Source organism: Acanthaster planci, linkage group LG10 (genome assembly GCF_054643075.1).
Source record: "Acanthaster planci isolate LZ-2023a linkage group LG10, COTS_SCS, whole genome shotgun sequence".
In the NCBI taxonomy this organism is placed as follows: Eukaryota; Metazoa; Echinodermata; class Asteroidea; order Valvatida; family Acanthasteridae; genus Acanthaster; species Acanthaster planci.
The window spans coordinates 16,190,257-16,208,126 of record NC_141786.1 but is presented as its reverse complement, the minus strand read 5'-3'; the positions used below and the strand labels follow the sequence as shown (position 1 = coordinate 16,208,126).

Sequence of the window (17,870 nt, the reverse complement as noted above, 5' to 3'; positions counted from 1 at the left end):
CCCCCCCCCCTTCACAGATTTACACCCCTGCCATCCTGTACTGAAGCAAGTCTGTATGTTTGTACATTTATATTAGTGGGTAAGAGTTCCAAACATAGGCATCACTTGACACCCTTAGTACAAACACTACCAGGCTGGGCCAGGAAATTCCAAGCAGTAAATGCTTCAATATTTTCCCTGCTAAATTTGATTTTTTAGGACCATATAGCCTCCCAATGGCTGATTTACATGTCCCATTGAAAGCAGAAATGAGCAATGTCAGTGTACATGTATGGAACTCTTTTCATAATGCTTTCATCGAAGTTCATGACTGAAAAGGTATTTTCCGATTTAAAGTAACTGTACTTGGTCAGAGTACATTTCAACAACCATTCCAAATAATTTGATCATGATACATTTACTCTCATATTTGGGCATATTTCTTGCTTTTAATTCATTTTTCGGGAGTCAGGTTTGCATAGCAGCTCTTTCCTCATCTTCTACCTCAATGGCCTGGGTTCGAATCCCACCAAGGCCTGCAACCTCTGAACACTGAAGATTTATTTTCCTCTTCATTGCCACTCATAGTCATCCTGCAATTAGCGCTGAATGTTCATTGGATGACCAGAAATAAAAGAATAACGATAACTTTATAACTTATTTTTTTATAGCAGCCATGTACTTGTAATCTCTATTGGATGATTTTCAGTGGGCCATCATTATCAACTGTCTCCAGTGTACGGATGTGTACATATCATTACATTTTTTCAGCCATTTTTTTGCACTTTTTGGGGGGGTGGAGGCTAGTGTGAAGTTTTTGAAGGTGGGAAGAAAACTGCAGATAAATAATCATAGAGAAACCCAAGGAATCAAGTAGGGACTGAGAACCCAATCCACACGTCGGCTTGGGCAAGATTTGATTCTGGGTCGCTGAAGTGGAAAGCGAGGAAAGTATCGCCATGCCAACCTGTCTCCCCAAAATGAAATAAACTCATAATGTTATCACAATGCTATACTTCAAAACTGTAATTTGTCATCTCAGTGCTAAAAGGTCCTTACTGAATAACTGCATTCAATGGTCCTTATTGAAAAACACCATTTTAAACATGAAATTAGGCAGGAAAATTTCTCGACATTTAAATAGGTTGGTCTCCAAAAAACTAGTTTAATAAAAGTAAAACCAATGTTATCTGTTTCAATGCAACATTTCCTACATGCTTAGAGTAAAACCCTAAAAGTATTTTCAATAATTTTAGTTTTGCTGTAATGACCTTTTAGCACTGACCCAACGAATTTGTTCCTTAAAATAGTTGCCATTTGGAAAGACTAGAGTCTAAAGTGATAGGAAAGTTTAAAAGTGACCAGTGTTTTGCACATTTCAAATCTCCCCTTTACCCATTCAGACATAATACCAGTTCTGTACCCATCAACACTGTCTAGCTCACCCAGTGGCTGTTCCAAACCTCATTGTAATAAGTTTTGTATCACCCCTTGGAAATGGTTCTATGTGCCTTTGTATTTTCCTAGTGTAAGTCTTGTAATTATTAAGCATATCCAATTTTGTCACAAAAATTCAAAATCAGAAATTTGCTTGGTTTGCACATTTTTAGCTTGCTGTAGAAATATGCCTTTTCCAGGTGTATTTATCAAACTTTTACTATGTATCAGAACCTTTTCAATCATTCTGCTTTTCATGAAATAAATGTTTAAACTAACAGAACTGTTTTGTTTAATTCTATTTGTGAATGTGTAGTACATGTACTTTGCCTCTGAGCACATTCCCCCAATCTCAACCATTTTACACTGCCAGAGTTACATCTGTTTCCTATCTTTAGATTTTACACAGCAGCCCCATCCTAAGCCCTGCCAGTCTTAAACATCTTCCAAGCTCCTTATACAAAGTTTCCTCTAAGAGCCTTCTAGTCTTCATCCTATAAGGGCTCCAATAAACCCACTAAGCAATATGGAACATTAAGAAGCTATGTCCTTCAACCCCATGGGATCCTTAGGCCTCTAATACTGATAGTCCCAAGCCCTCAGCCATCCACTCTACCCTTCCTATCAGCTCTCAGACTTCCAGCCCCGAGGCCTTCCACCCTTGCCTATCTCCAGTACAGAGTTTGGCTGAAAAATATTCTAAGTCCAAACAATGGAAGGTTTAACATTTAGAAACGAGCACATTTCTTCAAGAAAGTGCCGTGGCATAGCGGTTAAGGACACTAACTGCAATGCACAAGGACCTGGGTTCAATTCCAGGTGGGCATGCACAATTTTGTTAAAAAACTTAGTATAAAAAAAAAAAAAAAAAAAAAAACCTCTTTTTCCAGGGACCCCGGGATTTGAACCGGGATCCCCTGGCCTGGCAGCCAGCGAGCTAACCACCAGGCCAATTGCCTCTTGATATAAATTATTTCGGAACTTATATTTAAAGGTTAGGATTGCGCAATTTCGAAAAAGGTCAGAGGACACAGCTAATCTGCATATATTTAAATAACAAAAGCAGAATTTAAATATGCATTTACACTGTACACCAAACCACAGAGAATACACATGCATTCAGACCTTGCCTGTGTTTCAGTACGATGTAGGTAAAAAATATATTTGCGAACCTTTCTGTATTTAAACTTCTTCAAAAATATTCATTTCAATATGATGTGCATGTTACCAAGTCAGAAGAAAGATTCTACTTATATTGAAATGCAAGGCCCTCTGAGGTTTTTAATTTGGAGAAAACTTTATAGCATCTTATTCTAACATTATAGCATCGTATTCTATCTTGCTAAAACTTTCCAGGAATATGATGGGCAATACAGTAACTGCTTATAATTATTTTGAAGAAATTCATACACTTTGACAAAAATTATGCATACAATTTTGAAAGTTCAGAAAACAAATGGAAAGCAGTTTAGAAACCAGTAAGACATGAATTAATTTTTCCAGTTTTTCAAGAATTTAAGATTTCAATGAATGTTTGGATGAAGGTTTTTTATTTGCTGAGCTATGCCATTTGGAAAGTGTCACTTAACTTTCTTTTTCAAGAGGCAAAAATACATGTAAACCCGTGTTAGGTGTCCATACAATCTAGTTTTTTGGCCAAAAAATGCATCTTCAACTAAAAACTTATATTCCCTGTTTCAAACAAAAAGCCTAAATTGTTCCAAATAAAACAGTCAACCTAGCACCATCTTTACCATCTCAAGATAATTTCTACACTTTTGTTTACAAATCTAATCTTGGAGCTTGGTAGCACCCTGTTTGCGCCGGCTACATAGGAGAAGGGAAGCCCAGCCAAACACCACGGCAGACAGGCGTCAACCCGACCTCACTGTTGTTTTTGTGCCTAGATAGAAAAGAAAAAAGCAAGAGTTATTCTCAGGACATTCTACTACATTAGACAATGGATATTTAGCCGTCGCTGGCATATTTAACTAAATGGTATTTAGCTGGCTACAAGTACATGTAGACAGCGCCCTCGTTGATGCATATACATGAGTAAGGCTGTACACCTGTATTCCGGAGAAATTCAATATATGTTTGGTGCTCTAGTCAATAATGCGCACATCTAAAATCACAAGACATGCTCCCTACTGGGTTCGATCCCAACCTGCCTTAAGTTTTTTGTCCAAAACAAAATGAAGTTTTTCTTTTTTTACTTGAAAACTGACTCTGGTATTTATTTACAGAGTACAGGTGTATTTCAACTTTTTTTTCTGATCCATGGCTCTGGAGAAATCTTTTATAGTAAAGTCCGAAAATGTAAAATGGTTTGATTCTATAATTGATGGTGCAGAACCAGACTAAGGTTTGCCCCCCTCCCCAAAAACCCAGTTACTGTTCATGTGGCCGGCAAAATATTGTTTAGTTACATTTGCTAGCGATGGCAAAATATCCATTCCATTCCATTAGATTGAGGAAACCAGTCTACAAAATGAAGGAAGAGCTTTATTTTTCAACAAAAATGCTGTCGTTCATTTTGCACGGCAAGCTTCAGTGACCATTCAGTTATTAGCCTACGACGGTCCAACCTCATGCTGAGTATCATCAGCACTGATAAGAATAAAGAACAAGAGTTGGGTTTATTGCTCCTATTACTAAGATTCAACTGTGACAGGCTGATATATTTTAACCCCAAAACGGCCGTGATGGGGGCGGTAGGATCCGCCCCCCTTAATTTTTTTTATTAACGTGGTAGCAAAATTCTTTTCCTCCACCAAGCCTTCAGGAGGTTTTCCAGCGATGTCTTTCATTTGTTTTGACACCAACTTTGTGAAAATCAGATGTACATGCATACAGGCCACACTATGCCTACTTGTATGTTTGCAAGACGGCTCAGCCAAAAATGATTACTTTTTCCCACTGATGTGCACAATACCAATACAGCAACAGTCTCATTGCTATGGGTTCTCAGGCTTAACATCGACTGTCACTTCACAACGACTGTGACATTCACTATGTCTATATTGTGCAGCTCATCCACACATGTGAAACTGAGGAGGGCGCTTTACTCTTTCCCAGACATCTCCCTCTTTTTTTTTAAGCTAAACAATTAGCAAACTTGGTAATGTTTACCTATAACATCTTGTTCAAAAGATAACAAAAAACAGCTTTTTTTTTCTTTTCTTCGTCGACTTGTCTTGCCAAAGTGAAAACATTGCACATGAAAAAAATTCTTCAGTCTCCAGACACCTGTAATAAATAATAAAGTCCCATGAAATGCTTTTACGTGGAATGAAACCAAAGGCTACGACATTTTGATGTAAACTAAAAAATGCCTGATTCCACTTGTCATTATTATGCATATTTGTGTGTGTTAGAATGTGAGGTATGGAAATCAAAGCAAGTCAAAACATTAAATCTGTCCTCGGGAGAATTGAATCACTAAGTGTCCTTTTGTGTGCCTTTTCTCTTTGTCGAAATCTGCATGACAAAATCCTTGAATCGAGATAGTGTTTTGATGTTGGATGAGTACGTCTGGACTTCGGAGAAATTTGTTCGGTACTTGGTGGATTTGTCTTGGGTTGGACTAGATTTGTGGTTGTTTTCACTAGCCTGGCTGGCTCAGGTAGGACTGCTGGTTGATTGGCTGGTGGGGTTGAGGCAGAGACTGGGTCTTGCTGGACTGGAGCTGTTGCTAAAGAATTTGTCTCCGACTGTTGAGTTGATGTAGGCGAGTGCTTTCTGTTGCATCTCAGCACTTGGCCACTGTCTAGCTCGATGAGATAGGAACGGGAACCGTCACTGGCAACACATTCTCCAGCTTGCCATGACGTGTTCCTGCTGGGTGGCTGAATTCTGACTGGTTGTCCAATCTGCAATTCCAGAAGTGGTTTTGCAGTTTTTGAGATATATGGCGTTTGGCCTTTTTCTTCTGAAGTTGTCTGCCACACCTTGGACGATGTCTGGCTTCAGGTGTTGGCAACAGTGTTCTCGCCCATTTCGACATCAATTTCTGCATTGGACTGCTGCCACTGGAATCAGGTGCGTTACGCCAATCTAGAATTGCAAGATGAAGATCTTCTTTAGCTTTGGTCACTTTCTTGATGATGTTCTTTTTCACTGCTGATTCTGCTTTGCCATTACTCTGGCTGGGGGAGGGAGAAGACGTAACATGCTCAAACTCCCAATCTCTGCTGAATTCCTCATAGTCCACCGCAATGAACTGAAGACCGTTGTTATTAATGACCTTGCTGGGTATACCAAATCGTAAGAAATGCTTCTTTGTGCACTCAACTATAGTGTCTGATCTGGTGCTATCCAGCTTGCCTAGTTCCCAGAAGTCGCTGTTGAGGTCAGCTGTGATCAGATAGTCAGCATGTCTGTAGTGAAAGAGACCTTGGCTGACTACACTCCATGCCCAATTGGGTATTTCATATGACATCATCGGCTCTTTCTGTTGCTTGTTCAGGAACTCATTACAAGACTAGCACTGGCTTACCCTGTCTTTGATCTGGCTTGTCATTCCAGGCCAGTATAGCACTTCTCTGGCTCTTCCTAGGCAAGCTTCTGTACCAAAGTGGCTTGAATGGACTCTGGTAAGCATCATCCTGTGCATAGACTTGGGTACAATGACCCTCATTCCTTTGTAGAGTACCCCATCCTGAACAGTGATTTCATCTCGGACATCAAAGTACTCACGAATGCAAATCGATACTTCATTTTTCTGCTCTAGCCATCCCTCCAGCACTACAGTCTTCAACAGTTGAAGAACTGAATCGGAAGGACTGAATCGGACTGTGTGGTCGCCTTGATTTATAGCTGTGTGCTATCCTTCATGCATAAATAGCCGGACTGATTGATGACTTCAATCTCTTCATTTCTCTGCTCTGGCTATCCCTCCAGCACTACAGTCTTCAACAGTTGAAGAACTGAATCAGACTGTGTGGCCTTCTTGGTTTGCAGCTGTGTGCTATCCTTCATGCATAAATACATGTAGCTGGATTGGTTGATGACTTCATTCTCTGACATGAGTCGCTCCTCCTGTCTCAGGTGAAACATCTGGTATTCTGACAGGCAACTCTCATCTGTGCTCTTCGTGGAAGCCCGGCTTTAAAATGTCAACTATATACACCTGGCTTCCCGGCAGGTACTGCACGCTCAGGTTGTACCGGTACTTCTGTTATCTCAGAAGCATGCGTTGCAGCCTCTTGGGAGCTTTATGTATTGGCTTCGTGAAGATTGGCACCAACGGCTTGTGGTCGGTGTTCCCCTTGATCAGCTCTCTGCCATGCAAATACTGGTCAAACCTCTCACGGGAGAAAACTATGGATAGGCACTCTTTCTCTATCTGTGCATAGTTCTGCTCTGCCGAGGTGAGGGACCGGGAGGCAAATGCAGCTGGTTGCCCATTCTGAAGGAGAGTTGTTCCACGCCCTTTCTCTGATGCATCACACTGTATTGTGACCTCTGTGTTCAGGTCGTAGCACCCGAGTACTGGAGCACTGGCAATCATGTCCTTTATCTGCTGAAAGGACTCTTCCTGTTGTGACTGCCATATCAAAACTGTACGCTGCTCTGTCAACTTTTGGAGTGGCTCACTCACTTCGGCAAGCCTTGGCAAGTATCATGATAGGTAGTTGACACATCCCAACAGTCACTGGACTGCTTTCTTTGAGTCTGGTCGCTGCAAGTGTTTTATTGCCTCTACCTTCCTCGGATCTGGGCGGACTCCTCTTGAGGTCAACGCTTGGCCCACGAATGTCACTTCATCCAGTCGTAGTCTGATCTTCTTTCGGTTGAGTTTCAGGTTCGCTTGGCGTGCCCGGTGAAGAAGCGTCCTCAGATTTCTGTCATGTTCTGCTACATCACAGCCGTACACCAGAATATCATCAGCAGTGACTGCTGTGCCAGGTAGCCCCTGCAATATCTCTATCTGTCATCGCTGGTATTCTGGCGCTGACACTATTCCAAACGGCATTCTCAGATAATGGTATCTGCCGAATGGGGTCCAGACAGTTGTCCGGAAGAAGCTCTCTTCATCAAGTTTTACTTGATGAAATCCTTCTTTTGCATCTAGGACGGTGAAGACTTTTGCATTGGCGAGAGAGGGCAATATCTCGTCAAGTGTTGGCATCGGGTATTAAGGACGTTTGATGGTTTTTATTTAGCTCTCGTGGATCTAAGCAAACTCGCAGCTTGCCCAGTTTCTAGACAATCACCAGGATGCTGATCCACGCTGTAGGCTCGGTAACTTTTGCTATGATGCCTTGTTTCTCTACCTCATGTATCTCGTCATGAAGCTTATCTTTCATGGCAACCGGAACACGACGTGGTGCATTCTGTACCAGTCGCAGAGGGATCAATGTCAATGTGGTACTCCCCTGCAAAATTTCACACTCTGTCAAGGGCACTGTGTCATGCTGCATGCTATTGAGTGCACTGTCAACATGTATGCTTATGAGGCCCATCTTTGTACACGTCTGTTGTGACAGTAGGGGAGGCTGGCTGGAATCAACTATCTTGAAGTTAAGATTCCTCTGGCGACCTTGATAGTGACATGTCAGGTCACACTCTCCTTTGACATTGATGAAACTGTCATCGTACAATTTTAATCTAGCAGACGACTTTTTCATTTGAGGCTTTTTTGTCTGCTTGACATCACACAGGGTGTCAAATGACATCATGTTGCATGTTGCCCCTGTGTCAATCTGGCACTGAATGCTTATCTCGCCTGGCTCTGAAATGAATGCAAGCAGGACCATAAGCACTTTGTGGCCCCTGTTGATAGCCCCAAGTAGTTGCACACTTCTTGCATTATGTGCAAACTTTCTTGATTTTCTCTCCATCTGCATACTGACTGGAAGTGGTTTATTTGTCCGCACTTTCCACTTTTTTCCATAGGCAGGACATCTGTTCTGGTTCCATTCATGTGAAGATCCACGGTACTTGCAAGATTTCAGTGTCTTGGGCTTCTTGGGATCTTTAGGCTTTAACTTAGCGGTGCTCTTTGCTTTTGGGCTCTCTCGTTTCTTCAAGGCATGCACAGTTTCTGTTTGTGGCACATCAATCTGCTTGAGCCGTTCTTGTGTCAGCTCACTAATTCTGAGGGCTTCGATTGCTCTCTTCAGATCACATTCTCTTTCTCTCAAAAGCCTTGCTCTTGCTGCTTTATCTCTAGTTCCAAGAACAAGCCGGTCTCGGATCATCTCTGTTTCTAGCTGACCAAATTTGCATTTCTCTGCTAACAGCCGTAAGCGAATGACATACTGGTCTATGGTATTATTCGGCTGTTGATCAGCAGTATGAAACTGATATCTCTCATACAGTACATTCCTGATCGGTGCGAAATACGCCTGTAGAAATGTTTTGTGGCCTTTCATCTCGTCATCCGTGAGCCGAAGCTGCTTCACAATGTTCTTGCACTCTTTTCCCATCACACTTTTCAGAGTAGCCACATGGATTGTTTCATCCTTTTTACCAAGTTGTACTGCTTTGCAATAGTCCTCAAAACTTTCTCTGAAAAAGTTCCAATTGTGGGCAAGATCACCCCCTTTACAGTTCATAGCCTCCGGCAGTGGAATCTGATACACCGCCATCATGCACAGTCGTTCGTGTCGTTATTTAATATGCGGGTCGAGAATGCATGCACACAGCAATGCTCATACATGTAACACTATCGCACAATACACTGATTTCGGAAGTGTTGCTGACTTACCCCCGAAAAATCTCTCGTTTGCGGTTGAAGGCTGGCTACTCCAAAACTATTAAGCTAAGCTCAATCAAGTCTCTAATATCTTCTCACTATATCAGCTCACTTCTGACACCATGTTACGGGTTCTATGGCTTAACAATAATAAAGACACTTCACTACGACTGTGACGTCCGCCATGTCTAATATTGTGCAGCTCGTCCACACACACATGAAACTGAGGAGGGCGCTATACTCTTTCCAAGACAATAGATCGGTCCAAATTTCACATCTGTATTGCTCGTGACTGTTTTTTGTAAATGTCAAGTTATTAAAAAATTGGTCATGGGATAGCAGAGTTTAAAATGGGAGGGTAGATCACACCTCCCTCTGGCCGAGAAATGGCCTGAATAAACTCTAGATCTCTTGTAGGGCTAAATCATATTTTTAAAAGTGTCTGATTTTCAAAACAGTTTCTTATGATACCTTTGCCTGTGAGAACAACACGAAGAAATTAATACAAAACCTCAGTCACAATTTATCAAACTTACAGTTTGTACGTTATTTCTAAAAATTTCCCCAGGGTTTGTGAAATAACCCATCGTGACTTACCCCACACATCTTCATAAAGTAAACTGATTCTCGAAGACGGCAGACCACTTTAAACGCAGAACTGAAAGGAACAGGACAACAATAAATGTTGACAAATCTCATATACAGTCATTTGCAAAAGTTAAAGACCACCTGGAATTTGAACGTAATGAGAAATTCAAGATCGGTCAATAATCTCGCTGCACAGGACAAAATTTCCTAAAGTCATGAACTTGCACCCTGGCAATATTATGACTCAAGGTTTCCGCCGAGTCAAATTAAACTCAGGTTCTCTGACTGTAGAGATATGCAGATACAGGTACAGTCATTTGCAAAAGTTTAAGACCACTTTAATTTGACTGTTTCTTGTGTTTCTGTCACTGGTCCTGCATTACATTGTCTCACTGAATGATTTACCGAGCATGTTTTTGCAGTGGTGCATAACATCGATGTAGTGCTACATGTACACGTATGTACCCATTTAAATGATTTTTTTTTCAAAAGGCAAGTCTTGTTCAACATTTCGTCTGCGTAAAAAAAGCCAGTCTGAGTAATCAGAAATAAAGGAGGGTACACTAAATATATCGACATTTCAAATCATGGAAATGTAGTCAAGTAGCTATTTAACCAACATACTAAGATTACACACTGAAAATAAGCATAAGTTGCAATGATTGATTGGTTCCAGTTGGTTTTTCTTCAGGATTTAGCATTTTGGATAGGGTCCTAAACTTTTGCAAATGCAGCCATTTCATTTGATGCAATCATTTTTCATATTTTGTAAATGACACCTGAAATAAGGCACATGGTGAAGGTGTGGCTCATGCATGTAGTTCCAAATTTACCAGAGGAATTTTTAAAGTCACACTTGCAGTGTGCGACAATCGGCATGAAATCGCTCTCCGATTGATCACTCAAACCTGGATGATTAGACACTCAAGCCCACCTGCTGGTTCGTGTTGCTGAAACCAGAGCTAGGACTGATCACTCAATACTGGATGGTTAGAGGCTCGAGTTCACCTGCTGGTTCATGTTGCTGAGACCAGAGCTGGGATTGGTCACTCAAGACTAGATGGTTAGAAGCTCAAGTTCACCTGCTGGTGCATGTTGCTGAGACTAGAGCTAGGATTGCTCTCCTAAGCCCGGATGGTTAGAGGCTGAAGATCACCTGCTGGTTCTTGTTGCTCACACGAGCGCTAGGATTGGTCAATCAAGCCTGGATGGTTAGAAGCTCAAGTTCACCTGCTGGTGCAGTTGCTGAGACTAGAGCTAGGACTGGTCACTCAAGCCTGGTTGGTTAGAGGCTGAAGATCACGGGCTGGTTCATGTTACTGAGACTAGAGTTAGAATTGGTCACTCCAACCTGGATGTTGATGAGAGGCTCAAGTTCTCCTGCTGGTTCATGTTGCTGAGACTAGAGCTAGGATTGCTCTCTCAAGCCTGAATGGTTAGATGCCGTGCTTGTCCTGCTGGTTCCTGTTACCGAGGCTAGAGCTAGGATTGGTCACTCAAGCCCGGATGTCGAGAAGCTCAGCTTCACCTCCTGGTTCATGTTGCTGAGACTAGAGCTACATGTAGGATTGGTCACTCAAGCTTGGGTGGTTAGAGGATCTGGTTGTCTTGCTGGTTCATGCTGCTGAGGCCAGAGCTCGCTAGGATTGGTCACTTTAGTATGCAGGGATAAGATTCTCAAAAAATGAAAAAAGCTGAAATTTGCAAGCATGCAGCGCGAACTCAAGGGGCATGTGGGCCCCAGGAAAATTTTAAACTTTTGTGCAATCTAAGGCTAAGCCTCTACGGGACAAATTTTACAATAGAAACATTTGCTAAAGTCCACATTCTGAAAAACCTAAAGTTTTTACTACCCATTGGGCACAGGATGCATGAAAGACGTCTTTTTGTGGTCGTTATGTGGGTGTGTGTTGTAAAGTGGTCTGGCCAAAGAAACGTTTTAAAGACGTCTTTTTTTCTCTGTTAGAAACACTGCTTCAACAACCATGACCACAAAAAAACATGACGTCTTTACAATGTCGTTTTGTAGTCGTTATCAAATCACCGGTACTGTAAGTTAAAGGAGAAAACGACCTCTTAATGACGTCTTTTTTCCTCTAATATATTTGAAATGTTATCTTCAACAAGCAATACGTGAAACACACGACGTCATTTTACAATCGTTATCAAATCATCAACGTACAGCAGAAAAAGAAAAATGTCTGGATAACCTCATGAAGATTTTGCACAGTGACTTTTGTTTGTCTCAGATTTTGCGCGTTCTCGCTCTATTTTACCGCGAAAGGTCAAGTCCCTTAGAAAAATGGCATATTGCCAAATCCCGCCTGCGGCCGTGGGTTACTGTTCTGTTTGCCTCATCTATTCGTAAAGAGGGGTGTGTGAGACAGGAATACTATTGCAAATGTCCATTTTACTGTGAAATTTTAACACAAGAGGAATCGTGAGTGTGCTTTAGTACGCATGCATGTGCATTATGATTATTTGCAGTGGAACTGCCCTTAACCCCCTCTTCCGATTAAAAATGACAGGACATTCAAATACCCCTACATTTGGAATGGACAAGGCAATTTTCATTCATTGCTTGCATGCTCGCAACAAATGGCTTATAGCGTGCGCACCACGCTACTATAATGGCTCTGGCTCTTTTAGCTGGTTCCAGCCTTTCGAGGAGACTCAGAGCATGCCGACTGGAACCAGTGATGGCAAAGACTGAGGTCATGTCCAAAAGTCAAAACAGGCTTCCAGAACTATACGGTCTCCGTCTACATGTGTTTCCGATGGGAGTAAAGATCTTCAGACCAGGGAACCAGACTACTTCATGCTTTTGACAATGCTTTAAATTGAAGTAAGTTCAAGTATCGAGTAAGACAAGTTAGGGCTTATAAAATGTAGTTCTGCTATACGTATGGACGTTGTTTGTGAAGCAGAGGTCAGGTTTAAACGCATAATTTTAGTTGTCAACCGGGTTGGCCATAGCTGTTTCCCACCTCCATGGTTGGACTATAGTACAGTCATGACAGTGTTCATTCTTAACCGTACGTACATGTACATGTATACTCGTAGTCATGGCAGTGCAGTTACGAACACCTGCACGAGCCACAGTGTCCATACTTCAGCATCAACAAATATGGCAAATACAATCAGCGTCAACAAATCTCATTTACTTTTTTAAGATTAAAAGTTATACCATCGTATTGGTGTGACTAAATAAATGTGCAACTGTATCGGAAGTATGTAATGCAATGTACAATATTCGCCACTCAACGAAAGATTTAAGAGGCAGTTGGTGGCAGGAAAGTTCTTTTTCATTCTCAATCACATTGAACATGGGCACTTAAGCTCAGACGTGGTGTAAACGATGGTAGAGAACTGGTTTATTTGCTGCCACCAAAGTCCTTTTAGTTTTTACAAAAATAAGTTGTCTTTTTTGTATAACATCTGCAGAAACTTTTGTTGCATCACACAACACAACAGTGTCTGCAGTAAGACAATGAAATTACAAAGTACCTGAAGTATTTCTACCAGAGACAGACCGAGAGCCCTGAGTCATTCAGCAGACATGCCCACAGGAAAACTGTACGACCAGTCTAGTGCATCATATAGCCTGTTTCCTGGCTGTTTCAGTGATATTTAACTAAGGAGCAAAAAGCCTATATTTTGTATTGGGTCTTGTTTGAAAGCTTTAAACCCTTCGTTGTTCAAGTGAAATATGTACATGTACATCGTTTCCTCAGTTTATTTCCTCAGGTTGAAGCAGTGAAAGCTGTTTTAAGTACGGTAATAACAGAATTACACGTCTGATTGTTTTTGGGGGGCATGGGTAAAATATTTTGCAGCACTGAAACACGTACAGTAATTTAGATTGTAAATGACTAGATCGTTGTTGGGGCTGTTCCGGGAAGGTCTGTTTTCTAAAAACTTTCACATACCACTGCATGAGACCCAATTTTCTCAAGCACGTGTTCCATGTTTCCATTTTATTTTAAATTCTAAGCCAACTCGCTTTGAATTTTCTTATTAGAACAAGCACGCAACTTTTCATGAACTGATCTGTTTTTCTACCTTTTATAAATGCCATTACATGTACATATAAAACGTATTTTACTTAGTCATGGAAATGTTTTGTTTTGCCAAATATTTGGTTACATGGCTTATACCACTTGTGTGATTTATGTTTCCCATTCTTGCCTTGTCCGTAAACGTAAAATATTAAACCTTTTAACTACTAGAACTTTTATCCAGGAGGTGCAAGCATGTGTCTCTACATCTTTACAAGACCCTCATCTTACTGATATTAGACTATTGTTCACCTGTGTGGTGGGTTCAACGTAAAAAGCACATCGACTCAATTGAATCTGTCCAGCGCAGAGCAAGTTGAATGGTATTGCGACAGAACTATCTGAAGCAGAGTTACAACGACAGATTGCACGCCCTCGGTCTCATGACTCTTTTTAACAGAAGAATTTTCTTAACTGAACACCAGTTTTCTTGCCAAATTTCTAATGTCTCAGAGGGTAAATTTTATGGTTGACTTTCTCAACTTGTTACTGGTTAATGTAAGGCACAATGAAAAACCCACTTTCCTCACTTAACACCAAGGACTGATGCTTACAAATATAGCGCAATTGTTCGTTTTCCCAAGATTTTTTCTGAACTTGATGTGGATATCAGGAGCAGTTTGATTTTAGAGGGTGTGAGGAGGTTTCATTCACATTCAAGGAAGGATCAGCACAATGTCACATTTCCTGGAAGATTAGAGGGTACATGTGACCTGCTGGTTTATGCTGATGAGACTAGAGCTCGGATAGACCACACAAGCCTGGAAGATTAGAGGGTACATGTGACCTACTGGTTTATGCTGCTGAGACTAGAGCTCAGATAGTCCAGAGAAGCCAGGAAGATTAGAGGGTATATGTGACCTTCTGGTTTATGCTGCTGAGACTAGAGCTTGGATAGTCCACAGAAGCCTGGAAGATTAGAGGGTACATGTGACCTGCTGGTTTATGCTGCTGAGACTAGAGCTTGGATAGTCCACAGATGCCTGGAAGATTAGAGGGTATATGTGACCTGCTGGTTTATGCTGCTGAGACTAGAGCTCAGATAGTCCACAGAAGCCTGGAAGATTAGAGGGTGTATGTGACCTGCTGGTTTATGCTGCTGAGACTAGAGCTCAGATAGTCCACAGAAGCCTGGAAGATTAGAGGGTTTATGTGACCTGCTGGTTTAGGCTGCTGAGACTAGAGCTCGGATAGTCCACAGAAGCCTGGAAGATTGGAGGGTACATGTGACCTGCTGGTTTATGCTGCTGAGACTAAAGCTCGGATAGTCCGGAGAAGCCTGAAAGATTAGAGGGTATATGTGACCTGCTGGTTTATGCTGCTGAGACTAGAGCTCAGATAGTCCAGAGAAGCCTGGAAGATTAGAGGGTACATGCAACCTGCTGGTTTATGCTGCTGAGACTAGAGCTCGGATAGTCCAGAGAAGCCTGGAAGAGAAGCCTGGAAGATAAGAGGGTATATGCTGGTTTATGCTGCTGAGACTAGAGCTCGGATAGTCCAGAGAAGCCTGGAAGATTAGAGGGTATATGTGACCTTCTGGTTTATGCTGCTGAGACTAGAGCTTGGATAGTCCACAGAAGCCTGAAAGATTAGAGGGTACATGTGACCTGCTGGTTTATGCTGCTGAGACTAGAGCTCAGATAGTCCACAGAAGCCTGGAAGATTAGAGGGTACATGTGACCTTCTGGTTTATGCTGCTGAGACTAGAGCTCAGATAGTCCAGAGAAGCCTGGAAGATTAGAGGGTATATGTGACCTTCTGGTTTATGCTGCTGAGACTAGAGCTTGGATAGTCCACAGAAGCCTGGAAGATTAGAGGGTATATGTGACCTGCTGGTTTATGCTGCTGAGACTAGAGCTCAGATAGTCCACAGAAGCCTGGAAGATTAGAGGGTACATGTGACCTGCTGGTTTATGCTGCTGAGACTAGAGCTCAGATAGTCCACAGAAGCCTGGAAGATTAGAGGGTACATGTGACCTGCTGGTTTATGCTGCTGAGACTAGAGCTCAGATAGTCCACAGAAGCCTGGGAGATTAGAGGGTATATGTGACCTGCTGGTTTATGCTGCTGAGACTAGAGCTCGGATAGTCCACAGAAGCCTGGAAGATTAGAGGGTACATGTGACCTGCTGGTTTATGCTGCTGAGACTAGAGCTCAGATAGTCCACAGAAGCCTGGATGATTAGAGGGTATATGTGACCTGCTGGTTTATGCTGCTGAGACTAGAGCTCAGATAGTCCAGAGAAGCCTGGAAGATTAGAGGGTACATGCGACATGCTGGTTTAAGCTGCTGAGACTAGAGCTCAGATAGTCCAGAGAAGCCTGGAAGATTAGAGGGTACATGTGACCTGCTGGTTTATGCTGCTGAGACTAGAGCTCAGATAGTCCAGAGAAGCCTGGAAGATTAGAGGGTATATGTGACCTGCTGGTTTATGCTGTGGAGACTAAAACTCGGATAGTCCACAGAAGCCTGGAAGATTAGAGGGTACATGTGACCTGCTGGTTTATGCTGCGGAGATTAGAGCTCAGATAGTCCACAGAAGCCTGGAAGATTAGAGGGTACATGTGACCTGCTGGTTTAGGCTGCTGAGACTAGAGCTCGGATAGTCCACAGAAGCCTGGAAGATTAGAGGGTGTATGTGACCTGCTGGTTTATGCTGCTGAGACTAGAGCTCAGATAGTCCACAGAAGCCTGGAAGATTGGAGGGTACATGTGACCTGCTGGTTTATGCTGCTGAGACTAGAGCTCAGATAGTCCACACAAGCCTGGAAGATTAGAGGGTATATGTGACCTGCTGGTTTATGCTGCTGAGACTAGAGCTCAGATAGTCCACAGAAGCCTGGAAGATTAGAGGGTACATGTGACCTGCTGGTTTAGGCTGCTGAGACTAGAGCTCGGATAGTCCACAGAAGCCTGGAAGATTAGAGGGTGTATGTGACCTGCTGGTTTATGCTGCTGAGACTAGAGCTCAGATAGTCCACAGAAGCCTGGAAGATTAGAGGGTATATGTGACATGCTGGTTTATGCTGCTGAGACTAGAGCTCAGATAGTCCAGAGAAGCCTGGAAGATTAGAGGGTATATGTGACCTGCTGGTTTATGCTGCTGAGACTAGAGCTCAGATAGTCCAGAGAAGCCTGGAAGATTAGAGGGTATATGTGACCTGCTGGTTTATGCTGTGGAGACTAAAACTCGGATAGTCCACAGAAGCCTGGAAGATTAGAGGGTACATGTGACCTGCTGGTTTATGCTGCGGAGATTAGAGCTCAGATAGTCCACAGAAGCCTGGAAGATTAGAGGGTACATGTGACCTGCTGGTTTAGGCTGCTGAGACTAGAGCTCGGATAGTCCACAGAAGCCTGGAAGATTAGAGGGTGTATGTGACCTGCTGGTTTATGCTGCTGAGACTAGAGCTCAGATAGTCCACAGAAGCCTGGAAGATTGGAGGGTACATGTGACCTGCTGGTTTATGCTGCTGAGACTAGAGCTCAGATAGTCCACAGAAGCCTGGAAGATTAGAGGGTATATGTGACCTGCTGGTTTATGCTGCTGAGACTAGAGCTCAGATAGTCCAGAGAAGCCTGGAAGATTAGAGGGTATATGTGACCTGCTGGTTTATGCTGCCGAGACTAGAGCTCGGATAGTCCAGAGAAGCCTGGAAGATTAGAGGGTATATGTGACCTTCTGGTTTATGCTGCTGAGACTAGAGCTTGGATAGTCCACAGAAGCCTGGAAGATTAGAGGGTATATGTGACCTGCTGGTTTATGCTGCTGAGACTAGAGCTCAGATAGTCCACAGAAGCCTGGAAGATTAGAGGGTACATGTGACCTGCTGGTTTATGCTGCTGAGACTAGAGCTCAGATAGTCCACAGAAGCCTGGGAGATTAGAGGGTACATGTGACCTGCTGGTTTATGCTGCTGAGACTAGAGCTCAGATAGTCCAGAGAAGCCTGGAAGATTAGAGGGTACATGCAACCTGCTGGTTTATGCTGCTGAGACTAGAGCTCGGATAGTCCAGAGAAGCCTGGAAGAGAAGCCTGGAAGATAAGAGGGTATATGCTGGTTTATGCTGCTGAGACTAGAGCTCGGATAGTCCAGAGAAGCCTG

The 17,870-nt window shown here is 42.6% G+C and overlaps 1 protein-coding gene across 16 annotated transcripts in view; it reads right to left on the bottom strand.

Annotated features, from left to right (window-relative positions):
* Positions 1 to 2,425: 2,425 nt before the first annotated feature.
* Positions 2,426 to 17,870, bottom strand: part of LOC110988357 (uncharacterized) — a 148,344-nt gene continuing 132,899 nt past the window's right edge. For 14 of the 16 annotated variants that reach the window (XR_002599428.2, XR_015426773.1, XR_015426774.1 and 11 more), the window contains 2 exons: positions 9,716 to 9,776; positions 2,426 to 3,319 (listed from right to left, as the gene is read on the bottom strand). The gene's annotated coding sequence lies outside the window, so the exon portion shown is untranslated. Of the gene's footprint in view, positions 3,320 to 9,715; positions 9,777 to 10,640; positions 11,360 to 17,870 lie in introns of all 16 variants that reach the window. The other 2 variants (XM_087142396.1, XM_087142397.1) reach the window with 2 other exon arrangements.